The sequence below is a fragment of the Mirounga angustirostris genome, unplaced genomic scaffold, assembly GCF_029215605.1.
Source record: "Mirounga angustirostris isolate CCGP_5_RB_7025 unplaced genomic scaffold, mMirAng1.0.hap1 SCAF_3, whole genome shotgun sequence".
NCBI lineage: Eukaryota > Metazoa > Chordata > Mammalia > Carnivora > Phocidae > Mirounga > Mirounga angustirostris.
Window position 1 is genome coordinate 28,403,640 of NW_026991711.1, and position 22,660 is coordinate 28,426,299.

Consider the following 22,660-nt stretch of genomic DNA (forward strand, 5'->3'; position numbering starts at 1 on the left):
ATGACCTGAGCCGAAGGCAGACGCTTAACGACTGAGCCACCCAGGCGCCCCAAATAAGTAAAATCTTAAAAAAAATAAATAAATAAGCTTTTGCTGTGTGCCACTGCCTATTCTAAACCCTTGTAAGCTCTGTGCATCTCTGTTTAGCCCTTTTGACAATCCTAAGAGGAGACTTCTGTTAGTCATTTATAGATGAGGAAACTAAGGATAGAGAGGATTCTTAACTTGCCCAAGGTGGGTTCAAGGTTGAAATCCAAGTCTCTCTGATTTTAGGTTCTTTGTGCTTAGCTGCTGCAAAATGGCCTCTGGCCGTCTTCAGGAAGGGTAAGCTGTACTTAATACTCTGAATGTCTGAGTGTTGTGGATCCTGTAGTTCCTCAGTGTAAAACCTGGCTTCTTCTTGTATTGTAATTATGTGCATCAAACTTTCAACCTTGAGATCCTTTCTGCTACTAATTATGCTAATTAGTAAATCATTGAACTGAAAGACAAGATCCAGATTATTTTGAAGAATAGCAGTTTGTGAAGATGAGAACCCTTTATTAGCCTATAGGTGGGAATCAGGCACTGCTAAGTCAGAGTGGTTTACAGTTGAACTATGAGAAGTCATTTAATGGTTGATTTTATACATACAGGAATGGAAAACAAAAAACAAATACTAGGTGTATTGTCCCCCCAGAAAGGACAAATACTAGGTATGAGGACTCAGAGATGAATAAGCATAATACCTTAAGGAGCTCACAATCTAGTGATTATGAGACACCAATAATAATAGCAATAACATCTAATATTTTTGACAATTAAAAGTGAGCCAGTATACTAAAACCCAGCAAATTGTGCATTTAAAAAATATATTCTTGGAATTTCACATACATTTCCCATTTAATGTTCAAATTAATCTTATGTAATTGTTTTCCACGTTATAAAATACATAAAATACCTGAACTTCAGAGAGGTCAGTTAAATTACCTGAGGTCACACTGTAGATGGTGGATGATGCCCAATTTTGTTAGACATCAAGGCCTATGCCTTTCTTTTCTTCACTAGTATTTCTAAAAATGTGTTAGGTCTATATTAGTGGCACATTACCAATTTTAATGCAGTATATAAGTATCTTATTTTAAGAGTTATGGTTTGTATAGTTTCTACTTACTGGAAGTGATACTGATTTTCCACTTACAATAGTGATATGTAGTTTTATTTTAAAATACATATTTCTAGGTGGAAAAATTAATTTTTTTTAAAGATTTTATTTGTTTATTTGACAGAGAGAGAGAGTACAAGCAGGGGGAGCAGCAAAGGGAGAGGGAGAAGCAGGCTCCCCGCTGAGCAGGGAGCCTCCTGCAGGGCTCGATCCCAGAACCCCAGGAATATGACCTGAGCCAAAGGCAGACTCTTAACTGACTGAGCCACCCAGGCACCCCTGAATTGATTTAAATAAAAATAGTATTCGGGTATGCAAAAATTGTGAACAGGGCAATCAAGTGCGTAAGTGTGGAAAGCAGTGTTCTAGGCCACACTGTACCATAGCTACCAAAAGGCTGAGGGCTGGGACTATGCCATGCTATGGTAACAAACAACTCCTAAATCCAAGAGTTTAAGAAAAATGGTTCATTTATTTATAGCTTACATTATATATCTAACATGATTGGTAGCGACAGAGGTGGAGCTGGAGGTGTTTCTGTTCCATGCAGTCACTCAGGAAACTAGACTGACAGAGATCCCACTATTTTATATCACTCATCTGGAGGCTGGAGGATTAAGGGGAACCAGATCCATGAAAGGTTAAAGAGTTTGGACCTTATCCTGAGGGCAAGAGGGATTAGTGCCTTTAATGCCTTTTGTTCTATTCATTGCAAGCAAGACAGTGTCATGGCCTAAGAAGATAATACAATATGTTGCCTCAGGACCCATCACTAAGATTTTTGTGATTCAAACTTAATATATGAAAATCCAGGCTTATACTGCAAATAAACATGGGGATTGTTCAAATTGCAAAAGGGTTCTTTGCTTAAATAAAGAATTAATTGTAGGGTGCTTTTTAAGTGTAAATATCCCTTAGTATGTACTGTTTGAAATATTGAAATGAATATTTATTTACTTCTATGTAAACTCAGCTTCTTAGAAGCTCTTCTGTAGTGGGGACTTTCACCTGTTTCACAGTGAAGGTAACAGTGTAGCTTTAAAATGTGAATGTTGTTCTCATTAACATTAGTAACAAAATGGATTTTCTTTTCCCCATGTGAATGCAATGAAAGCAAGTGTAATTTAGATTCTAAGCATTGTAACAAATACAAATTTGATAGGCAGGGACATTTCTTTGGTGATTATTTGAGCTGCCAAACTCTTGGTTTATGTTTCTATAATAGCCCTTACCATGTTTTATTACCTGCTTACATGGCTGTCTTCGTCACTAGCTTCTTGATGGCAGGAGTCATTAACTTTGCCTTTCCAGCACCTGACACAGATCCTAGCTCTTAGTAGGTGCTCAAAAAGCATTTGCTGAGTGACTAAATAAACACCTTGCATTTTTCAAACCAAGTTCTGATGAGGAACACTTTCCCAGCACGTTTTACCTTTGCCAACCATGACTTTCTTTTTAATTCATCAGTTCTTACCTCTCTTGGGATTGCACCTTTGCTAGAGAGAACAGCTAAATCTTTAAGTAATCCAAGACAAATAAGAAATACACTTCAAGAGAGCTAGTGCATCCTTAAATTGTTGATTCCTGTGCCTGAGTGAGAAAAGTAGGTGTATCTGTGTAGTTAAGAAATAAATTCTAGGCAACCTTAGCATAGTTGTCTAGTTTTGAAACATTAAGGCCAATTTATCAGCCATTACACTCTAGTTAAGTACTAATCAAGTTTATGTTTCTCCTCCAAGCTAAGTAGTAGAGAAGAACTCTGATTGCAGGGGAATACTAAAGCCATCTATTACACAGCCTTGAAATGCTTGTGACTTTAATTTCTACAAAGAGCATATGCTTATTGTGTTTAAATGTCAGTTTCACAAAAGCCATACGTCTCAAGTGGGGCAATCAAATAATTGGAAATTAATTTGCAAAAAATTGAGTCCTTGCTTTATCACCTCCCACTTCACATGCATTTTTTTTTTCCTTTTAGGTAAATTTCTATTCTGTCTCTTTATTAGTGAAGCACATGCATGGATGCGGCTTCCAAAGTCTCTACCACTTGCGCTGTTGAGAGCTCTAGCTCCCAGATGATCTCCATTCCCTCTATTCAAGCTTAAGCATCATTTGTTATCCCTGAAATTTATGTGACAAGCCAGAATTGTGGCCATGTATGCATTTGCTTCTGAGAGTGCAAAACTTTCAAAGCAAAGAGGTGGAAAGCAGATGCACTCAGGGCTCAGATTAGCACTGGAGCTCAGTAATAAGGGACCTGCCAGTAATTAAACCACCTCAGAATAATGAAATGATTGTACACAGTACGGAGGGAGCTCCATCACTAGATTGCCTACCATAGCCAAAAGAAAGGAGGACCTGGGCTTTGAGAGAAGCAGTGACGTGCAGACATTTTCTTTTGAGACTTCTAATGATACTGTTCAGAGGCATTAAATCAGGACATTTTTATTTAGATGAATTACAACATGGGGGCCGCAGTTTGTACTTTGTATACTTTCTCCATGTTTTAGAGCATCTAATTCTAGGGACCAGTTTTTTGGAGTTCTTTGTTAATCAGAAAGGCTCTATGTAAACCAGAAGGAATTTCCTGGGGTGGAGGTAGGGCTGGGGACCAGCCATTGTCTGAGCCTCAGCTCATGGGATTGTAGTTCAGTTCAGAAAGCAACACTTAAAGCTATTTAGATGGAGGGGAGTGAGTAGGGATGAAGAGACCAATTAACCAATTTTTCTTGGCCTTTCCTCACACATAGACACATTCTGTACAACACCCCAGTTTTGATGTATTATTTTAATTAATCCTAGTCTTTTGATTCCTGCAGAAAGAAGGTTAGCAAATGTAACAATGCTCGGGAGTTTCTTTATCGTAAAAGACACATAATTTCAAGCATTTAATAAGGTAGATTTATTCTGGGTAGTTTAGCTTGCACATTCACTCAAACAGCCCTCCCCAAAGACAACATTAAAAATGTGATTAGTTAGCTGCCATCAATAACACAAAATAGGAAAATGCTCTCTGAAGGGACAGCTTTGTGGAGGGCACTGCACAGTGTGTAGTAAAAATATATGGCCTAATAAGTTTACATTTGCAGGCTCATTTGTTAAAACTCTTGAATTTCTAATTTGTGTCGGAAAGATAAATGGACGGAGCCACAGCAAAGTGTGAGATTAATACTGATGGATGGGGATTCAGTTTTTTGCTAGCCTTAGTTCCACACAACCCAGTAGGCAGTTTATAGGAAAGCCAAATGTAAATAAAAAGGACATTATTTACTCTGGTTAGACCACTTGCCAGTTATTTTGTTCCTTTCAACCCTACAGTTAAGGAAATTTCTGTAATTTAATTATTATAGTTCAGTAATCAAAAGGCCTACAATTTATAATTTGATTGGTCCCCAGAAGCTCTGTTATGTAAGGGGCAGTTAGGGATTGTCTTTCTTACTGTATTTCAATAAAATATTTCCTCAGTCATACTATCCCTAAAAAAAAAAAAAATTCTGAGTACAACATCCAAAGAAGACATGGGTTCTGAAGAAAAGCAGAAGAATAGGGGCTTTTTCATAGTCAAGGATTTAGGAAAACAAAATGAGATTCTGTAGCAAAGGAAGTTGGTAGTAGAAGGTAAATTTAATGCCTCCCTTTGCCATCTTAAACCTCCCCCTTCCAGGGCACAACACTCAAGGCTTTAAGTAGCCTTCCGGCATGGAGTGTCCTAATGCCTCTGTGTCAGTGATGACCATTGGGGCACATAGGGCAGCAACGCTCGGCGGCAGAGAGAGGGACTCAGTACTCAAAACACTTAGTTTGACAAAAACCTCTCTCAAATCAAAAGATGCATGCTCAACACATTTGTAAACTCAGCTCTTTTGACTAAAGCTGGACATATTTCTATTTATGAAACTTGTTCTAAATTTTGTGCAAGTCTATCAAAAGGTCTACATGGAGGGGTGGAAATCAGCAAGTCTGCTCCCTTCTTTCCATTCCTCTTCTCTTTCTCTCCCTCCTTCCTTCTCTTCTCCCTCTCTCACCCTCCCTCTCTACCCCTCCTCTCTACCAGGACTTTATCACACACCTGAATCTCCTGCAGAAAATCTTCAGTCTTCCCTGAATTTCTCACTGATTCCACTTGTCTCAGCAAGCCCCAAGAATTAGTGTGAAAGAGCTTTGGCCAAGGGAGCAGAAAAATCTGGAAGGTGGCTCTGGCTGTACGGCTTAAAAGCTGTGTGATGGGCAAGTCGCTTAGCTTCTCCGAGACACATTTTCCTCATCTCTAGAATGGGGACAGTATTTATTGTAAGAGCTATGTATATTGTATGTATGGGATAAACATATAACTGCTTTGGAAAGTAGTTTAATTCTCTATAATAAAGCTGAAAAATAATCTTAAAAATATTAAAAATTGTAAAGGAAAAAGTTTTAAAAACCAAAGTTTGGATTGAGTGGCCATGTCTGTAGGTGTTGAAGGTACCCATAGAGCACCTCCATCAACATGATGCCTGGGGTCAGTGTTAACAGGTGTTGGCTGACTCAGAAGGGCTGCGTAGGGGGTTCTAGTGTGGGGCAGGAGGTAGGCCTCTGCTCCCACTACTTCTCTGCAATGTAAGAAGCCCAGGCTATAACTGTGGTGTGCTTTGGCCTCAGGCCAGTGGCCTCCAGGCCTGGACTGGCCTCTCCTGAGCCCCAGTAGCAATTTTAAGCCTGGGGCTCCCTGGAGAAGTTTCTGAATAAACTACATCTGTCCATCTGGCACTGTGCAGCTCGGTTCTTCAAAGAGCCATCTCTCACCAGCAGTTCAGCTAAGGCTAATTCTAGTGCTGATTTGGTTTTCTGTTCTCTGGTTAGATCAGTCCTGGGAATGTGGCCTTGTCTGGAGATCTATTGCTCTTCTAATCTGCTTAGAAATTAGCAGGTGGTACTTTCAAGTCAAGCAATTACTATGCTTTTAAAAAGGCTCTCCTTGGGGTGCCTGGGTGGCTCCGTCGGTTAAGCGCCTGCCTTCGGCTCGGTCATGATCCCAGGGTCCTGGGATCGAGCCCCGCATTGGGCTCCCTGCTCCACAGGAAGCCTGCTTCTCCCTCTCCCACTCCCCCTGCTTGTGTTCCTTCTCTCGCTGTGTCTCTCTCTGTCAAATAAATAAATAAAATCTTTAAAAAAAAAAAAAAAAGGCTCTCCTTTCATAGGAATGCAAGAAAATGGTCTTCACTTAAGTTGAAGAGGTGACTCAGAGTCAGGTGTTTGGCTTCTGCGGTGGAGTGTGAAGGAGTGGAGGCATTGTCAGGACATATAACCACACACTGGATTTGGTGAAAGGGCAAAAAATCCAAATATATTGAAATTTTTTTAAGGGGAGACATCAGTCCTAAAAAACGAAGCAATATGTAGAATGAAGATGAGAGGCTTCTGAAATTTTTCTTTGGTGAATATTATTTGTCGGGGACTCAAAGCTGCAGATTACTTTAGGAAATTCTAGGAGTAGATTTAGCATGCACTTAAGGCCCCCTTGCTTAGGGCAAAATTAGAAAGGGTATAAAATACAGAGGAGAGGTATTCTCTCCTTTTATAGGCACTTGATCTAAGACACTATGGGAATCTATGCTGATGAGTGAATCCTCCTTTCAAGTCTAAAATGGAGATAAGAGCCTTTTCAGGGTCTTCCTAGGTGAATTTGTGGTAAAACATGAAGAAGCAGATTAATTTTGAAACTTGCAGGACTATATTCTCTTACTTAAAAATTCTGAACGGTTCCTTCTTACCTACAAGAGAAAAATCCAAGGCTCTTAGCTCAGCATACTAGACCCTTTGTAATTTACTCCTCAAACTTGTCTTTTCAGCCTTATCTCTTACATTTGCTACCAGTGCATTCTGGTCTCAGCTACAGGGAAACCACTTATAGTTTCTGAAAACACTGTGCTTGCAGGCCATGCCTTTGTATTCAGATGCTGTCCCTTGGACTGGGATGTTGCTCTTAGCTTCTGCTGATGCTGTTCCTCCCCTAAACTTCAAGGCCAAGCTTAAATGCTGCCTCAGATGGAGCCAGTGAGCAGTTTCCTTCCCTTGGCTCCTGCTCCATGCTTTCTTCTGTCACTCAACCATTATCTGCAGTTATCCCTTTGGCTGTTGTTTCTGTGCATAAACTGTGACCCCTTCAAAGAGGGAAGCTGTGCTATTGTCCCCAGACATAGCGTAAGGACAAAGGCACAAGGAACCTGAAGGAAAGACATTGTTCCCAATTAGTGCCTTGGTGTTTTTGTGACTGGGATAGAGACAAGATGGCCACTGCCAGAACTCAGTCACTTGAGTGTCATGGCTAAACACATTTACAGATACTTTTTAAAGTGCGTGTGTTTGGGGTAGGTTGGGTGGGAGGTTGGCTAAGCCAGAAAGCAAAGGCAAATTTAAATGCTTGGGATTGGGGCGCCTGGGTGGCTCAGTTGGTTAAGCGACTGCCTTCGGCTCAGGTCATGATCCTGGAGTCCCGGGACTGAGTCCCGCATCGGGCTCCCTGCTTGGCAGGGAGTCTGCTTCTCCCTCTGACCCTCCTCCCTCTCATGCTCTCTGTCTCTCATTCTCTCTCTCTCATATAAATAAATAAAAATCTTAAAAAAAAATTAAAAATAAATAAATAAATAAATGCTTGGGATGAGCACTTGGCATGGAAATCGGGTATAACATTTCCCATCATTATTCAGAAAGGCTTATATATTTTCGAGAAACTTTTCGACTCATTAATGAGCATGTTTGTGGCGTTTTGCTCTTTAATGTGATAAAAAGGAATATAATTCTTCAGGTGACAGATCTCTGTTAATAGGTCATAAGAGACTATATAATGTTAATTTCCATAAAGCACAGTGTAAATGAATGTTCTTTATTTGGAGGCCATAGACTTTCACATCTGAAATTCCATTCAGTCAGACAATAAGGAGTTCTAGTTCCAGTGTCAGTAATCAATAACTCGAATCCCCCAGAATCAAACAACCTGTCAGTCCCTTGTTTAATCAGAATTTTAGGAAGGATTAGTTCTGTAATGAATCCTTGTAAATTTGCTTTCAGTCTTCTCCATGTTGATGACATCCTTGCATATGTATATCCACATTTGCCTCTCAGTGGGAATGCATATTTGACATTTCAAAGACTACAAAATATGATCTGGAAAATAAACACTGCTGTAGTAATTTTGATGGTTGATCATCTATTTAATGTAATGTCAGTTAACTTTGAGACTGTATATTAGGCTGGCTTGATTTGTTATCAATTTTCAATGCTATTTAGCATTCTAAACAAAAAACAAAAACCCCAGAAGATCTAGGAAGGATGAAGGGCAAAGATGGACTTTTTTCTTTGTGGGAAGAATGGGCAGGTATTTTCTAGCATCTCAAAATAGGTTATTTTGATTAATTGTAAGACACGAAAGGCATTTTATATTTTCAAATTTAAGGAAATGATATTCCAGACAATGGACCTATTGCTTTATTATTTATTTTGTTCCCCACCCTGCCCCCTCTGAAGAGAACAAAGACCTCTCTTTTTGGTTGTATTGATTCATAAAAAACAACCTCCTATGGAATTCTATAAATAGGTGTTGAGTTTTGTGCTTATGACATTATTGCTTTTGTGAAAATGTTTAGGATTTTTTTTTTTTTTATTTTGTTTTTTAACTGAGTGATTAAATGTCAAATAGACCCAGTTTTAGAATTGAGGTTGCAGATATATTTTAGATCCTGATTATGTGAAAAACTTAACTTGGAATGTAGAAACTTTCATGTCTACCTAATTCTATCTTTTGAAAATACAGATATGGGGGCACCTGGGTGGCTCAGTCATTAAGCGTCTACCTTCGGCTCAGGTCATGATCCCAGGGTCCTGGGATCGAGCCCCGCATCGGGCTCCCTGCTCAGCGGGAGGCCTGCTTCTCCCTCTCCCACTCCCCCTGCTTGTATTCCTGTTCTCGCTGTCTCTCTCTGTCATATAAATAAATAAAATCTTTAAAAAAAAAAAAAAAAGAAAGAAAATACAGATATGAATTTAAGTATCTCACATATGACATTAATCTAAAAAGAGCAGATAATTCCCATTCCATTTCAACAAACATTTGGTGTATGCCTACTGAGATCACCATTATGATGACTGCCCCCTTGGCCTGTGTTGTTCATTATAAAGGTATGTGTTTATGGGCATTTAGAACTTAAGAAAAAGAAAGGAGAAAGGAATGGAATGGTTGGAAAGGAATATTAATTTCAAAAAATTATTTTCTATTTTTATCAAAAGAACACGCACAATTTAAAATGTCAAGGCTTTTAATGGAGGCTTAAAACAAATATGAGAGCTCTCTACTGTGTTCTTTCTTACCCCTCAGTCCTGCTTCTCAGAGACTGCTTCCTTGAAGTCTTTTAATTGTTTTTTATGGTTTTTATTTCTGTATTTCTAGATAATATGCTCATATTTCTATTCAAATTGGTTTAATCAACTTTAATTTATCAATTTTGGAAACATCTATTGACTTGCTATTGTGGTAGGTGAAGATATATTTCTCTTCACTGTCCCCTCTCTCCATACCAATAGAGTTATATTACCCTCCTTCACTATAGTTATCTCATAATTTTTCATTTAAAAACTTTAGTGTTTACATTGTTCTGACTTTTTTTTTTTTTTTTTTACTGCTGGGCAAAATAATGTACTATGGCTAGGTTTCTTTTCCAATTAAAATTATTTTCCTGGTACTAATAATTGTCAATTTTTCTCTTGCTAATTTTTCTGTGTTATTTTCATGAATTTTTCCTAATCCACGCTTTAAAGCGATCACATGTATCCATTGATCTAGCAAGTCCTTTTTTCCCTGGCCTCCCCTCTGACATCCCTCCTGTCGCCCTTCATCTACTGACTTCAGTCTGGGAATTCTCTCACCTGATGTAATGTCATCATTCCTTGGGTCCTCCCTTTGTTGTCTGCCTAAGTTATCTTTTATTCTCCTGTGTTTGATCCTCTAATTCCTGGATCCCATGTCTTCTTTCCCTGTCTTTCTTTCCTTCTTTCCTCTCATTTTAGTGGAGGGTATATCAGTAATTTATGGGAAAGGGTACATGGGAAATAAATGATTTGGGAAGTTGTATGGCTGAAAATATTTTTATCCTACTCTCACTCTTGCCTGATAATTTGAGTGGGTATAGCATATGGGGTTGGAAATAATCATGCCTTAGAATTTTAGAGCTATTCCTCCATTTCTTATAGTTTCTAACTTTGCTATTGAGAAGCCTAATGCATTTTGATGTTTGTTTATTCATATATGAATGGTCTTCTTTCTGGAAACTTTTAGAATCTTCTGGTTTCTTAGGTGTTCTGGAATTTAATGACGTGAGGGCCTTTTTCATTTATTGTGCTAGATTCTTGTTGACCCTTCCCATCTGAAGGTTCCTGTTTCTTTAGTCCTGAGAAATGTCCTTTAATTATTTCTTTGATAATTTCCTTTTCTTCAGACGTTTTCTCTCTTCAGAACTTCAGTATTTGGTTGTGGGGCCTCCTAGCCTAATCTCTCAATTTTAAAAAATATTTATTTCTTCTGTCCCATTATCCACCACCTTGATTTTTGTCTTAGGTTTTTGAATGTGACTTCAACTTTGTCTTCCAATCCTTCTATTGAGGTCTTTTTAGATACAGTTTTATTATTATTATTACTATTATTTTTATTTTATTGCAATATAGTTGACACATGATATATTAGTTTCAGGTGTATAACATAGTGATTTTACAACTCTTATACATTATGCTATGCTCACCACAAGTGTAGCTACCATCCACCACTCTACATCCCTATTACGTTGACTATTCCCATTGACTATAGTCCTTATGCTGTACCTTTTGTCCCCCTGACCTATTCATTCCGTAACTGGGACCCTGTACCTCCCACTCCCCTTCACCCATTTGCTCATCCCCCAACCCTTCCGCCGCCCTTGGCAACCATCAGTTTGTTCTCATTCTCTGTAGATGCTCTCAGTTTTACCTACTAGGGTACTTTCATGTTCTCTGAGTGCCTTCTCCTTATCTTTATAAAAATAGCATCTTTTTTTGTTTTATAGGTGCAACCTTCTCTTTTCATTCCTCTAAGGATATTTGTCTTCTTCCCTCCCTCCCTCTCTCCCTCGCTTCCTTCCCTTATTTCAGTATTCTTCTATTCCCAGTAAGGTCTTTGTTCCTCCAACTTTCCTTCCATTTCTTTTTTTCTTTCTTTCTTTTTTTTGGTATTCTAGATTTAATTTTGGAGGGGTTTCTCAAATTATGATGATATGTGTTTTTATTGGAGTTCAATTAGCTGACCCATTTAATTGAAAGTTCTGAGTATGAGTGGGGCTTATCAAGTAGTGAGGTTTTTCAAGAGTGACTTTGTGGCTAGCCTATAAATTTTTTAGGAGTGGTGTTAAATATCAGTTTCTCTGGGGAATTTGATTTTCTTGGGAAAACATTCTTGATTTTCTTTTTTGGGGTAAAAAGTGGGGAGTACAAACTTGGTTACCAGGAATCTGAAACCGAGGAGTTAAGGGCTTGCTGAAGGGCTGGTGTCTGTTTTCAGTCTGACATCCATGGTGCCTGTAGCCTCTCTGATTCAATTTCCCCAGATATCAGATTCTCCAATAAACTCCCTTGAGGGGTTGGGGAAGGATGGTCATTTGGCATCACATAGTAGAGATGGGTTATTTGGACATTTCATCCATTGCACCTTTTTTCATCCCCATGTCTAGCCTCCAGTTGATATATACTTGATATCTCTAATTATTGAGACTCTCTGGGGCTCTGTGACTGGTGCAGCTTGCTTCTTGTTGGAAGATGTGCAGATTTCAGCTCCTAAAAGTCAAATAGGGCACCTAAAGGCTTTTCATTTTCTGTTCTCTTTTTCCTTGTAGGTTTATGATTTTCTTTTTATTCTTTATTGTTTTTAGTGTGGTCTTTGGAGGAAGTGGAGATAAAATACATGTTTAACTGACATGTTTGTTTATTTACTTTTTTAAAACTGATATGTTTAGGGGCGCCTGGGTGGCTCAGTCGTTGAGCATCTGCCTTCAGCTCAGGTCATGATCCTGGGGTCCTGGGATCGAGCCCCACATCGGGCTCCCTGCTCCGCAGAAAGCCTGCTTCTCCCTCTTCCACTCCCCCTGCTTGTGTTCCCTCTCTCGCTGTGTCTCTCTCTGTCAAATGAATAAATAAAATCTTAAAAAAAAAAAACCAAAAAACTGACATGTTTAAAGAGAAGTCCAAACATTTAACTTAATAGTAGTTCTACTTGTACTCTGCAGGATACTTTATAGGTATCTATCATCACAGCAAGCTTCCAAAGGAGATATTAGCATCTTTACTTTGTAAATGAGGAATCTGATTTTTGGAAGAAATAGAATTGGTTCAACTTCATCTGATGGGTGAGTTACTAAGATTGGGTTTTAACTCTGTGCATCTGACTCCCAAGCCTCATCATTCTCTGTGGTGCCATAGTACCTCTTTTTCATGGGAAAGATATTATGTTAGGTCTTCATTTTACCACATCCATAGGGCCCAACAGTGTTCCAGTGTTTTTACAATTTTGCTTGCAGGAAGCAGAGCTAAGATTTTGTCCTTGGACAGACAACCTCTTGATGAGCACTAGGACATCCCCGCTTCTTGTTCTTGTGCTCAGGTAGCCTTCCTGTACCTCACTTACCTCCTCTTTGGGGCTCTCCCTTTGGTGAATCACAGTCTCTGTGTCACTCCCAGTCTTGGGTCACCTCTGTTCCCAAGTGTTACTCTGGTCCTGGCTTCTACTTCCCCAGATGATGATTTTACGCACACTCTGCTCTCCTCCAGCTTTAACTCTCTTTCCCCTACTTGTGCTCAACTAATGACCTTGTTTTTTGTTTTTTTTTTAATCACTGAGAAAATGGAAGCTATCAGAAAAGAACTTCCATATCTTCCTTCTATCAAATCTACTAACCTGTATCCAAATCAAGCACCTTATATTCTCTCGTTGCACTGACTTAACTGTCCGTCCTTCTAATTTAGGCCAACTCCATCTTGAGGCACTGGATCCCTGACCTTTTAGCCAACTGAAGACTCTTGCATCATCATTTTTTCCTTCTTTATTGGATCATTTCTATAAACATACATTATGGTATAATATTCTCCATTTAAAAAAATCCTGCCTTCTGATCCCTCATCTAGCTACACTTCCATCTCTCTCCTCCATCTTACAGAGAAGTTCCTTGAGTTGCCTATATTTGTTTTCTTCCCTTTTCTTTTTGTATTATTTCCTGGATCTTTTCAAATCAGGCTTTTGCACTTAGCACCCCATTGAAACTGCTTCCATCAAGAACACCAAGAACTACCACCCTGCCAAGTCCGCTGGACGATTCTTAGTGCTTATTTACTAGATCGGCAGAATTCCACTCTGTTGGTTTCTGCCTTCTCTTGAAAATAATGTCTGCATTTGGCTCACCCTCGTGGATTTTCATTTCTCCTCCTGACTCCACAAACTGGACTGCCCCAAGCTCAGTCTCTAGCCCTGTTTTCCTTTCTTTGAATTTTCATTTCCTAGATGATACATCCATTTCTGAGGCTTTAATATCATCTATATACTGATGCTGCTAACATTAGTTTCTCCATCTTGAACTTTCCTCTCAACCTCAGACTTGCATTTTCAACTACCTGCTCATCAGCTTGACTGTTGTTTAACAGACTTGTGAAATTTAACATGGTCAATAAAACTCATGATTTTTCCCCTTCACACCCATTCTTCCATCACTGTCCCTCATTTTTTTTTACTTTTTTGTTTTTTAAAATTTAATTTTTAATTTTGTGTTCCTCATTTCTGTAAATGGTTCCTCTTGCACTCAGTATTTCTCAGTCTCCAAATCTCAAAGTCATCCTTGATGTATCTCTTTTTCTCACACTCCACATCCAATCCGTTAGCAAATCCCATTGATTCTACCTTCAAAATAGATTCTACATATAATCCCTTCTTATTGCATTCATCACTAGCACTCATCTAAGATGATAGTATACTAACTAGTCACCCTGCTTCCATAGTTGTCTTAGTGCAGTTTGTTCTTTATATGGTAGCCAGAATGCTATTTTAATAGTATAAACGAGATAATGATGTACTCTGCTTAAAAGTATCCTGTCCTGTTTTCTTCACAGCACTCACCTCTACAGGACATTATATAACTATTTGGTGATTTGATTATTTACTTACTTTACTGCCAAAAGGAAACTTTAATGCTGGACTGTAAGGACTGTTGTTGGTCTTGTTTACCTCTGTCTTAGTCCATTTGAGCTGCTAAAACAAAAATACCATAGACTGGGTGGCTTTAAATAAGAGAAATTTATTTCTCACAGTTCTGGAGGCTGGGAAGCCTAGCAAATTGAGTGTCTGGTGAGGTTTTGTTTCCCGTCATAGATGGCTATTTTCTTGCTGTGTCCTCATATGGGGGAAGGGGCGAGGGAGATTTCTGAGGTCTTTTTTATAAGGGCACTAATCCCACTCACGAGGGCTGTGTCCCAACGAACTAATCTCTTCTCAAAGGCCCCACCCCTAATGCCATCATACTGGTGATTAGGTTTTAATATATGAATTTTGAGGGGACTCAAATATCCAGCCTATAGCAACTTCCATATTGCCAGTGTCCAGAAGAGTGCCGGGTACTTAGAAGGTGCTAGTAAACCATTTAATGAATGAATGAATGAATAAATGATCTTGGAAGCAGCCCACTCCTGGGATACTGTAATTGTTTCTTCAAATACCATTGCTTACTTCATCCTCCTGCCTCATCCTAAATAGCCACTCTCCCATGGATCCCTTAAATATATAAAAATTTAATGTTATGCAATTTGTTCTATTACCCTATGCAATTTATTTAAATATTAGTTTAGAGTGCTGGGTAATGGAATAAAGTATATGATAAATAGATGATTAAATGACTTAAAATATGACTAGCATGGATTTTCCTATGAAACAGTCTTTATGAACAAAACTCTATTATGATGGCTTTGGGAGGAATAAATTTGAGTTAAATTACTTCATCATACAGAAAATATTCTTTAAACCTCAGCTGTCTGTTTTGTGCCTTAACTGTGAGTGAATGTGTGTGAGTGCATATGTGGGTGCATATGTTTTAGAAGCTGGGACAGTTGCACGGTGGAAGACACAGTCTCTGCCGAACCCATTCAGCACATTTAATCACTAAATATTATGATAAAGAATAACGTTTTATTAACTAATGGCTTTCACTTAAAACAGAGAACATGGTCATTGTCAGAACATAATCAAAGATTAACACAAAGTATTATTCATGACCCAGTTGAGTTGGGCCCAAAGTTTGTTTGCTACTTTTATGCGACACTTTATTTCTTTTTCTTGGAACTGCTTGTACAATGGGTTTTTGCACATATTTACAACAAAATGACGAGTCCTTCACAGACAAGATTCTATCAGTTTAACTTAAGAGCATATGGCAATTTACATATAAACTGCTTTATGTTTGGAATAATAAAAATGTCAGGACAAATAGGGAATGTTAAACATGGTGATATTTTTATACCATGTAAATTTATTGCCCCATTTAAAAATTAAATTTATAAAGGGATGTGATTGATACTGTGCAGTGTAGTTGCCAACGAGACTATACAGCACCACTGGAATTGTACATTCACTTTCAGGCTGAGTGCTGTTTTATTGGTAAATAATTTGACTGCTGCAGTGCTTCCTTTCATCTTGTAATCCCATATTAAGCCTACCTAGAAAACATAAAGAATATCTGGGTATACTGACTTATATGTAAACAAGTTTCCTTGGCAGTCTTCCTCACAGAAATGGGAGTAGAATATTGGTCTGTTTCCTCATTCTAGTTGCTTCCTTCTGTGGAGTTTATTATGGTCTGGGATTTCTAAGGTCCTGAAAGAGTGCTGGTTTTCAGATCATTTTCCCAGGTTATACAAAAGTACAAGGTCCTTAGTGAGCAGAACCTGAAGAGACTTACACTGGCCTCTTCAAATGGAATAAAACAGACTAGGCAAGGAAAGAAACATGGGAAGGAGACATGTCTGAACAAAGGATGTGCCAGCAGACAGTAGATCTTGTATGATTTACTCAAGGCTCTGTTTTTATTCCTTCTAAATTTTGAAGGAAATGAAAGATATGTGTGGACACCTGTGAGTACATATAAAAACAAATGTGTGCATAAAATTTCGTATCTAAACTGTCTGAAATAACTCAGGCCTGTCAGCTCGATTCCCTTGAAAAAAGAAGTAGTGGAGAGAAATTCTCTAAAGTAGTTATAGACTCTTTTGGGATCAGAGAATGAATTTTGACTTGTGTTTAGAGACCACATTAATATGAACAGTACAAAGATCTAGATAACATATCCCAGCCATAAAAAACAAACAAACAGATAAAACCAGAAAAATGGAAATTTTGCATCAACTCAAAACTTGGACCAGAGGTCAACAGGGAGTTGTTCTGCGGTGCTTTTCAAGCACAGAGGTGTCTGCTGCTCTTTCTTGATGAATGCTGGGATGCGAGGTAAATCGTGGGCATTTCATGCCTTTGGAGCAGACAGGTGTCCGGTCCTACTGGCACTAATTATAAATAATACTCTCCCAGAGTGGTTCAGTAGTTAAGTCTTGGCAATTAGTCACATGTGTGTTGTCCCTCGTAGCCCAACTATGGGGATTTCAGAGTCTGTTCCTCATTGCTGGGAGATGATTCAGGAGGAATTCAATAGTGAATTTCTTCCAGCAGCCCTTACTCTTGTTTACAGCCTTTTTGCCAAAATGGGGTAAAAGAGGTAACAAGGGGGACAGGCCAATCTAAACCCAAAGCCCTTCCTGGTTCTGATTTAAGTGTTTTCTAAAACCTTCTTTAAGGAAGCATTCAAGGCTTATCTGAACATGCCTTGATTCAATAGAGTGTTGTCTCATAGCACATTGTATGTAGTAGTAGTAGAAGTAGCAGTAAAAACAGCTAGTCTTCATCTGTCCAATAATTATACAAGGTAGGTGGTGTTACCATGTGAAAGAAGAGAAAAGAAAATTGACGCTGAAAGATGTTGAATAGTCTGTCCATGATGCATACTACAGGTAGAAATAAATTGGTAAGTAAATGGAGTAATTCCAATGGCAAGTCCGCTGTTGTTAGCATGTAGCATGTAGTTGTTAGCATTTTGTTTTTGCCCAGCATTAAAATCATCTTTAGAAATCATAGAGATAATTTATCACCCCAAGCATTCTGCTGATGCTAAATAACACTCTTTCATAATAAAATAGCACTGTAAAATTAGAGGTACCCTTTCAAAATAGAGGTTTATCTGTATTACACATTTAATTCTTACAATAGTCTTGAGAAATAAATAAGCACTATTTTTTTTAAAGGTTTTATTTATTTATTTGACAGAGAGAGACACAGCGAGAGAGGGAACACAAGCAGGGGGAGTGGGAGAGGGAAAAGCAGACTCCCCGCAGAGCAGAGAGCCCGATGCGGGGCTCGATCCCAGGACCCTGGGATCATGACCTGAGCCGAAGGCAGACGTTTAACGACTGAGCCACCCAGGCGCCCCATAAATAAACATTATTGTCCCTATTTTATAAAGCTGTGGAGGCTCATGACTTGCCAACATCTGTCCACTACCAGTAACTTTTGAATTGTAAGAAGTCAGGATCTTCTAATTTAAATTTCTTCCTCCTCTCCTCTTCTTTTTCACTGATACAGTCAACTGGTTGCTTGATCTCACATTAGGTATACAGCTGGGAGGTTGTAAGAAGTGCATTTTATGGCTGCCCTTCAAAACAAGCAAACAATGGAAAGCATTTATCCGTTGTTGCTTCTATCTGTTCTCCCTAAGGTATCTAGGTTATGCCTGCATATGTGGCACCCCCAGAAGGTAAAGGGCAAGAGGTGTGAAGCAGATGCCACAGGGCTGAGGCAAGGTGCTATTGGGTTGCAACCTATGTGAAGCTCTTGGAGTCCACCTAGAAATGGTCACTGCAGCAGGAGCTGAAATAAGAGGCAGGCAGTGCAAGAGGCTCTGAAGCAATACACAAGATCAGTGCAATACAAGTAACAAACAAACAAAAACGAACAAATTAAATAAATCCACCCCAGAGTCAAGAAACATTAAAAATGGGATCAATAAAAATAAAAAAGATAACAAGTCCAAGTATATCAATAATATAATAAAAATAGATTAAACATACTAGTTAAAGGCTGAGAGGATCAGATTAAATTAAAAATATTCTAGTTTACATCTCAAGTATAAAAGCATAGAATGACTTAACGGATAGAAAAAAATATACCAAGCAAATGTTAATCTAAACAAAAGTGACACAGATACGTTATCAGATAAAATAGGCTTTAAGTCAGGAAGTATTATATATAGAGAGAGTTACTAAATAATGGTAAAATACTGAAATTACCAGGAAGATTAGCAACTCTAAACTCATATGCTTCTAACAAAGTATCTTAAACCTATAAAGCAAAAATTGATAGAACTAGAGGAAAGCAGACGTCTAGTAATAGTAAAAAATTTATTCTACTGTCTCAATTGTCATATTCAACAAAAAATATTTAATAAAGATATAGAAATTTGAACAACGCAGTAAACAGTTTGATCTAATAGAAACTGTACCAAATGCTTTGAGAATATACATTCTTCTTAAGCATACATGGAACACTTAGCAAAAAATGATCATGAACTGGATTAAAAAGCAAGTCTCCACAAATTTCAAAGAATCAGTATTATATACTCTGACCTATAACCTACATCTCTCAGATACTCAGAAATGCTGGATCCTTCTGGTAAGCTCTTGAGCAACAACAACTGTGTGGGTTAACTCCACATGAAGAGACTCTAGTAGTGGCCAGATGTATCTACAATTTGGGGCTGGTGGTGTTGGGAAAGGGGATGAATAGGCTTTGTTGCAGGTTGAATTATGAGGTGACAGACTACTTCCAATGATGCCTAAATACAAAGATATGCACTTGTTTTTCAGAAAATACAAAGAAGCCAGCAGTTAGGCAAGAGCTGAAAAGAAGTCAGTTATTCAGCAGCTTCTAGCAAGGGTAGTTATTGGAAATCTGGTGAAGAGATGTTTAGTTTATTAGAGAGGAATGAAAAATTTTTAGGTGTTGAACTATGTCAGAGGAGGTCAGATTGTATGAGTTAATGTGAAACTAACCTACTCTGCAATGGCTGTTTCATGCTGTGTCTACAATTTAAGGCTATTTCTTCCAGGTGGTATATGCTATATGTATAGCCACATACAATTTTAATTTTCTGGATAATTTTCTCATTTTTGGTTCTTTTCCCACTTTTTTTCATTGCCTAATCTATATAGTTGATGGTAGCTCTTTGATTCCTGCTCCTTTACATTTGAGTTATTAACCTAGATGGTATGAAACTAGATTCACATACACACACGCACACAACAAACCTCTTTTGATTATTCTTCCTTTAAGGAGGGTTGATAATTCTGGAGGCATGGAATATTAATTGCTGGTTGGGTGCTAAGTTTTACTACTGACATTACCTATTAAGTATCTCTAAAGGAAATAATAAAATGGCAGCTTTTAAGAGCCCATTTGTGACTCATAAAATATGGGTTAAAACCTCCCATTTTATTACACTTTTACTTCTGTAATTATTACTGTAAGTGATAGAGCAGTGCAGGGTAATCAAGAAATCAACTCTCTCAACTCCTACAAAGGTCCATAGGCTCTCTGAAAATGATACAGATCTTATACTTGAAGACAATCTGTATAAGTCTAAAGAACACCCTGATGAAATAAAAAATAAACCAAATGAAAATGAGACAAAAAAAAAAAAAACAAAACCCCACAAAAGCCAAACTCCAAATAAAACAATCAAAATAATGCTAAAATTATAGATCTGCAGAACCCTTGAGCCCATACAAACCTGGTCATTCCCTGCTTCCACACTTAGGATGACCCTAGGAAATTTACTCAATATCTCCATAGCTTAATTTGCTCATTCAGTAAATGAGGGGTAATAGTTGTACATAATGAATTTTGTGTTGTGGGGACTAAGTGAGCTGAAGTATATAAATACATTAGTACGAGTTCTGACATATAGCAAATGTCAATACTAATTAATGTCATTATATTATAATTAATAGTGATAATTGTTTTCTTGTACATGGCCCATTAGATTGTCTTGTGGTATGTCTGATGTGATCTTTCTGAAGCCATGCGACTGGTAGCCTGTCTGTCCTGATATGTGCTTGAACTAGTAATCACAATTGACTTGTAGTAAAGCCTATTCTCACTCACTTTAGTTGGGAGAGGGTGGAAAGACAGTAAATCTAACTATTAGTTTTATTTTTGTTTTTAAAGATTTTATTTATTTGACAGAGACAAAGCAAGAGAAGGAACACAAGCAGGGGGAGTGGGAGAGGGAGAAGTGGGCTCCTCGCTGAGCAAGGAGCCCGATGTGGGGCCCCATCCCAGGACCCTGGGATCATGACCTGAGCCGAAGGCAGATGCTTAACGACTGAGCCACCCAGGCGCCCCTAACTATTAGTTTTTAATAATATTGTGTGAATGCCCACTGTCTTCAAAGCATTGCTCTTTTAGTTGTAGGAATAAGCCATGGTCTCTGATTTTAAGAATTTATGGTATACTATAGTATGCAGATACAGATACAAATACTGTTATACAGTAGAGAGAACTAGAAAGGAGTTGCAAGGGGAAGGGGAACTTGTGTGTGGACTAAGGTTCAGATTTAGATTAAACCAGTATTTAACCAATAAGCTACTGGATTTCATGCACTTGTTTCAGTATTGAACCAATCACCCATGGCTCTAAATTGGAACATTAGTTATTGTGATATGTAATAATCACTTTCAAATTGCAATTGTGTTAATCAAGGTGGTGCTTTTTGTGTTTGAAGCCAGGAGAAAAGATAAAAGTTCTTTAAAAAGTTTGCATTGCTACTTAGTAGAGTTTCCTTTGTCATTTGCTCCTAGGTCTTTTATCATTATTCATTCATTCATTCATTCACTCAGTCACTCACTCACTTGATTAACTAATTTGACAAAAATCTATTAAGATTCCATTATGTGCCAAAAACTGTGCTAAGCATTGGGGGTTCAAAGATGAATAAATTGCATTCCCAGGATTCAAGAGGCTCCCAGAAGAAGCAGCAGTGTATCCATAGATATATTACTATGTCATGAGATAAATTCTGTAATTGAGGAATGAAGCAGGGATGTATGCATCGTTTTCCTTGAATTAGTTCTAGTTTGTTTCTGGGAAAAATGAGAAGGTTGTGATGCGTGTATTTGTGTCCCCGGTGCCCTGGGCATTTCTGTAATCCTTGGTGTTTCTATTGTAGACCCTCCAGGCCCCTGCCTTGAATACCGTGTTCGTGGCACAGGTTCTCTTTTTATTTGTCATCTAATCTACCCCCAAAGAAGTATTGATTACTCCTGATGTGAGATTTCTACTCTCGCAGGGTTAGAATTTCAGTAGGTACATCTTGAAAAAGCAGCCATTTAAATGCAAAATGAGGAATGGATGTGACCGTGGCCTCTGGCTAGGGTGCCTGCCTGGGGCCCCCGCCTGTCTCACCGAAACGGTCCATATCATATGGTGAAAAAGAATGGACCTCAGATATTGACAGACCTGGCTTGTAATTCTTGCTCCAGCATACATGGGCACTCTTGGGCAAGTTATTCAGGTTCCTTGAGGATAAGAATCTCTCTTTCAGAGAGGCACTGTGCAAATCAAATGAGGTCAACATACATCAAATGCCTAATGCGGTGTTCTGTATGTCGCATACAATAATAAATTATAATGGGGAGAGACAGACAAGACTAATAACTGAAATGTGGAGTGCTGTGGTAATAAGGGCTACTGAGGAAATAAAAAGTAGGGAAAGAAGGAAGGTAAAGGAAGGGGTGGTTCGCGACTTTAAATAGAGCAGGTAGTGAAGGCCTTACCAGAATATGGCATGTGAAGAGAGCCATGAAAGCAGTGAGGGAATGAGTCACATAGAAATCCGTAGGAAGAGAATTCCAGGCCGGGATCGGCCAGTGCAGAAACTGGTGTGTCTTAAACTAATTCTGGCTGGGGAGGAAAGAGCTGGGGGTGTGTGTCGGAGGGGAGCAGGCAAGAAGCAGTAGGATATGAAGGCAGAGAAAGTGGGATGGTCCAGCTCATTTGGGCCCTTGTTGGTCATGACAAGGGTTTGGCTTTTCCTTTGAAGGAAACAGGAAGCTATTGGAGGTTCTTGTGGGGGAGAAGCAACATAAGCTGAGTTAGATTTTAAAAGAATCAAGAGGGATAGACAACATGACAAAGCAAGTATAATCATGATAGAACCAAGGTTGTGGATATATGGATTCACTGTAAAAAATTTTTCTTTGCTTTGTTTGAAAATGTTCATAATAAAATGTTGGGGGAGAAAGATTCATTCTGAGTGATGGTCTGAGGAGAAGCTGAAGGCAGAGCAGGGAGCCCAGTTGGAGGTCAGGACAATGAGGCAGGGGAGAGGT

At 38.6% G+C, this 22,660-nt stretch overlaps 1 protein-coding gene across 2 annotated transcripts in view; it reads left to right on the forward strand.

Moving 5' to 3' along the window:
* The window catches only part of RBM26 (RNA binding motif protein 26), a 257,474-nt gene that overhangs the window by 108,885 nt on the left and 125,929 nt on the right, over window positions 1-22,660 (forward strand). For both annotated transcript variants that reach the window (XR_010409963.1, XR_010409964.1), the window contains exon 22: window positions 1-22,660. This exon is cut by the window's left edge; it is cut by the window's right edge and continues 20,682 nt beyond it. The gene's annotated coding sequence lies outside the window, so the exon portion shown is untranslated.